The 5,000-nt window shown below is 44.4% G+C and overlaps 1 protein-coding gene across 1 annotated transcript in view; it reads left to right on the top strand.

Moving 5' to 3' along the window:
• Positions 1–5,000, top strand: part of LOC143102791 (ras-related protein Rab-26-like) — a 134,947-nt gene that overhangs the window by 52,654 nt on the left and 77,293 nt on the right. The window lies entirely within an intron of this gene.

Here is a 5,000-nt window from a genome sequence, read left to right as displayed (position 1 = left end):
TTTGATGACTCTGGAGTGCTTTTCAGCAGCCTGCTGCTGCACACACAGAGACGGGAGAACACAGGGGTTCTCCAGATCAATCAGAGCGTCCTGTCCTCCCAGTGAGCCGAGGCCACTGGAGACAGAGGGAACGGAGCAGAAATCTGCATTCTTTAATGACCTGCTCTCGCTCACGCTCACTCGGAATGAGGGGGGGGGGGTAACCATGGGAGCCGGGGATGAAGTATGTGCCATTGGGATGTCAAGAGTCCTTGCAAATAGCAGAAGAGGCGAGCTGTCCCTGTTGTTTTGGAGAGATGGGACCAAAAAAAAAGGCAGTGTGTTTCACCCACCGGAGAGACCCTTTCAGATTGCGCACATAAGCCATCCAACCATGCTGAGCAGCATAGCAGCAAAGACAGTAATTGTAGAGGCTGGACTCACACTAGGGTGCATCATCCGCCTCACTTTTTGACGATTGTCTTGTAGACCGAGTACATTTTGAAGACTGTGGATTGGCATTACTAATACACTCTCTACTAGAAGCCATGTTGCAAGAAGGTTTATGTAATCCTGTGTGATACAACTACTACTCTACACTAAACAAAATAGTCTCACGCATGTAGCCTATATCTGATTTGGAATTATGAGATTTGTATAACACCATAGCAACAATAGTTAAATTAAATTATTAATGACAAGTGTTGCAATAATCTACAACACACATTAAAAAATACACATTAAGGTGTTTTTCATCAAATAACATATTCATCAAAAAAATCACCAAAATATGTATGACAACATAAAGAAACCCAATGTGTATCCAATGAGCTGTGTTCTTTATGCCCTTAATACAGTTATTATTCAAATAACTACTGGCTAACCAATTTACTTCAAAATTTACCAGGAATGTTTTTTTGCTTATTGGAACATAATAAGCATAGGGCCATATTAATTTGCATATGTCAAGGAGGATGATGCACCCTAACCCACGCCTCCAGAGAGGGCGGAGACAGGAAGATGATCAGCCGCAAGAAACTCAAGAGAACTTTGGCTGTTTCAGATGCAGTAAAAATATCTCCTCTTTTGCTCGACTGCTCCTAAACTGGCAGTGTCTCTAAATGGATCGTGCAGCCTGTAATACATTTACAGTTATTTATTTAACGGATGCTTTTATCCAAAGCGACTTACAGTGAGGAATAACATTCAAGGTACATTGCAAAAGAACACCTTATGTAACCTTATGTAAATAAACACCAGTACTATAAATACTACCACCAGAGGATGAGAATTTAGGTAACAATAAACACCACTACTATAAATACTACCACCAGAGGATGAGAGTCCAGACCTTTAAGTTGAAGTGAAAGTGAAAGCAAACACTGATACACTAAGTGTAGGTCTAGGCCACGCTAGCGTATGTTCTGGTAACATGCACACAATAATGCCCTGTGTCCACCTCACCTCTGCAGCAGTGTGTTGCATTACTATAACACCTGGTGTTAAAAGACAACATGGAAGAACCTTTGGCATGCTGCTTACTTCTGCCCTTGCACAATAGCTACATTAGACAGTTGCTTGTTTTTTCTCCACATTAGAAACATGAAAATATGTGTTTTTATTCTGGTAATATATACCAAGGTACATTTCCATAAAACCAACAACGGTACTGTCCAAGGTCCTTATGAGCTTTGTAGAAAGAAAGGCCTGTATTTTAATTGGACTCATCTGTAATATGACAGCTATAGGTTGTAGGATTTTTCAGGTCACTTGTGGTTTTCAGTCACTGAGCCCAACTATATGAAAGGATTTTAGGTCTTTATGCCACATGAAGGCTTTTTCCTTCATTATCAAATATGTGGAGGCCTTTTCAGAAGAGCACTCTAGACGAGTTAACATTACCAGTCGCGGGAGCAGTAAGTGCTTTATGTCATTGTTCTCTCAAAGGAAATGGCAGGTTTCCATTTCACCCTGAATGTTTCTGCACATAAAACACCTGTCAGAGATTAGACCGTCCCCCTCCTGAGACTGCAGGCTGTAAGCAGGAGAGGCATCAGTGCTCTCTCTGTCCCCTAGCAACTAAGTGTCAACATGCTCCTGACGATGCACCATCATGGCTAATACGAATCTCAGATGCTCTTTCCTCTCTCTTGTTCTCTCTCTCTCTCACTCTATCTATCTCTCTCTCCCTCACCCTCCATCTCTCTCTCCCTCCCCATCTCTCTCTCCCTCTTCCTGTCTCTCTCTATCCTCCCATCTCCACGCTCATAATAGCGTATACATACGTGGAATACATCACGGCTGAAGTTTATAAATTACCCAGGGGGCCGTGCTGCAGAGGGGAGGGGAGGTCAGGGCGGCCATGATGGGGCTCTCATCATGCGTAAGCATGTTCCCACCGAGGAACAGACTGACCCTCCCACTGTCTACTCAAGAAATATATTTCTGCTTCTCTCTCTCTCTCTCTCTCTCTCTCTCTCTCTGCCACATTTCTCTCTCTGCCTCTGTCCATCCACTCCTTCTTCCCCCCTGTCTTTATTTCATATTATAGACAGCTTTTTATTAATCTCCCACTACCTGCTCTGTCTCCCTGGTGACCGCAGGTCATAGGTCAAAGCTGACAGGTTAGAGGAGCACTGGAGAGCTCCAATGAGACCAGCACACCAGCATGTGTGGACCTGACCGATAAATGACCCTTTATTTACCCTTTTGGTCCCCATACCCCATACTCAACCCTATGGGTTGACCCTTTATTTACCCTTTTGGTCCCCAAACCCCATACGCAACCCTATGTGTTGACCCTTTATTTACCCTTTTGGTCCCCATACCCCATACGCAACCCTATGGGTTGACCCTTTATTTACCCTTTTGGTTCCCAAACCCCATACGCAACCCTATGGGTTGACCCTTTTATTTACCCTTTTGGTCCCCAAACCCCATACGCAACCCTATGTGTTGACCCTTTATTTACCCTTTTGGTCCCCATACCCCATACTCAACCCTATGGGTTGACCCTTTATTTACCCTTTTGGTTCCCAAACCCTATGGGTTGACCCTTTATTTACCCTTTTGGTCCCCATACCCCATACTCAACCCTATGTGTTGACCCTTTATTTACCCTTTTGGTCCCCATACCCCATACGCAACCCTATGGGTTGACCCTTTATTGACCCTTTTGGTCCCCAAACCCCATACGCAACCCTATGGGTTGACCCTTTTATTTACCCTTTTGGTCCCCATACCCCATACGCAACCCTATGGGTTGACCCTTTATTTACCCTTTTGGTTCCCAAACCCCATACGCAACCCTATGGGTTGACCCTTTTATTTACCCTTTTGGTCCCCAAACCCCATACGCAACCCTATGTGTTGACCCTTTATTTACCCTTTTGGTCCCCAAACCCCATACGCAACCCTATGGGTTGACCCTTTATTGACCCTTTTGGTCCCCAAACCCCATACGCAACCCTATGGGTTGACCCTTTATTGACCCTTTTGGTCCCCAAACCCCATACACAACCCTATGCTGCTAGCGCCGTAATACGGATATTTTACACCAACTGTGTAAAAGTGTCTTTCATTGAGGATTCAAGGGAGAGAGAGATTCTCTCTATCTACTCATATCTCATCCCTCACTCCTCTCCTCCCCTCACACCTCTCTATCCACTTCTATCTCATTCTCATCGCTCCTCTCCTCTCCTCCCTCTCTCACTGTCTCTAGTAGTAGCTCTGACTGGCAAGCAGACATCTACTACATGTGCTGCGTATCCGTATAGCGCTAGCAAAGTCTAGATCATACAGCATGTGATGTGTGCAGAAATAGCTGCTGCGTTTGGCTTGGAGGTTTTTTTTTCACTCTAGCCCTTTTTTATTTATTCAAACACACAGACACACATACACTCACACGCACGCACACACCCACCCACGCACAAACACACACACACATGCACTCACACACGTATGCACGCATGCATACACACACAGACACACACACACACACACACACACACACACAAAGAGGGTTGATAGAGAGAGGCTGTGCTGAGCTTCTCAAGGTCACTTTCATGTGAACAATAGTCTTGTGCTTTTAGCCTTAAAAGACAGGTAGACCGACAGGCACCATAATGGCTTATACAAAACACAGATGCTCCCTCCCTCTCTCTCTCTCTCTCTTTCTCTCTCTCCCTCCCTCTCTTTCTCTCTGTCTCTCTCTCTCTCTGTCTTTCCCACTCTCTCTCCCTCTTGCTCTGTCTTTCTCTCTCTCCCTCTCTCTCCCTCTCCCTCTCCCTCTCTTTCTCTTCCTCTCTCTCCCTCTCCCTCTCTCTGTCAATTCTAAGTATATCTTTAGAACAGGACAATATACTTATGTATATTCTCTATAGAGATAAGAATATAAATATAAATAAATGCAATCAAATAAAATGAAGTTATGCTAGAGTCTCTCAGCTTCAGTCTCTCAGCTTATGACAGTCTGCTGTGCTCCCCTCAGGGTGCCGTTTTAGGTTTCCTCTACTGAGAACTAGACGTGCCAGGGATTCTTTTATTCCTGTGGCTATCAGGAACCTGAATTCACTTGACTGATTTCTTGTATCTTTTATACATTATGTGATTATTTACTTACTTATTTATTCTGTCCTTGCTGATAACGACAGATGTACCTGTGTACTGTCCAATTGGATTTGGTCATTGTTTCTTTTTTTTAGGGGAAGGAGTGTCTCCATTGCTGTTGTTGTGTGTCCTGTGCTGTTGTTGTGTGTCCTGTGCTGTTGTTGTGTGTCCTGTGCTGTGCTGTGCTGTTGTTGTGTGTCCTGTGCTGTTGTTGTGTGTCCTGTGCTGTGCTGTCAATGTTGTTGGCATCTGATGTCCCTCACCTGAGAGGATAGCCAGTTGTTCATGTGTGCCCGATGGTTTCAAAGTTTGGGTAGTATGTTTTAAAACTAGGGAAAGACGCATCTCTTATGTCTTTATATTTATCACAGTGAAGAACACTGTCTCTCTCTCTCTCTCTCTCTCTCTCTCTC

The sequence above is a fragment of the Alosa pseudoharengus genome, unplaced genomic scaffold (genome assembly GCF_046254945.1).
Source record: "Alosa pseudoharengus isolate Yale_2024_CS ecotype anadromous, Long Island Sound unplaced genomic scaffold, YU_APseudo_1.1 YU_APseudo_1.1_scf_4, whole genome shotgun sequence".
Classification (NCBI taxonomy): domain Eukaryota; kingdom Metazoa; phylum Chordata; class Actinopteri; order Clupeiformes; family Clupeidae; genus Alosa; species Alosa pseudoharengus.
Note: the sequence above shows the minus strand (reverse complement) of the source record. Positions and strands in the feature narration are given on the sequence as shown.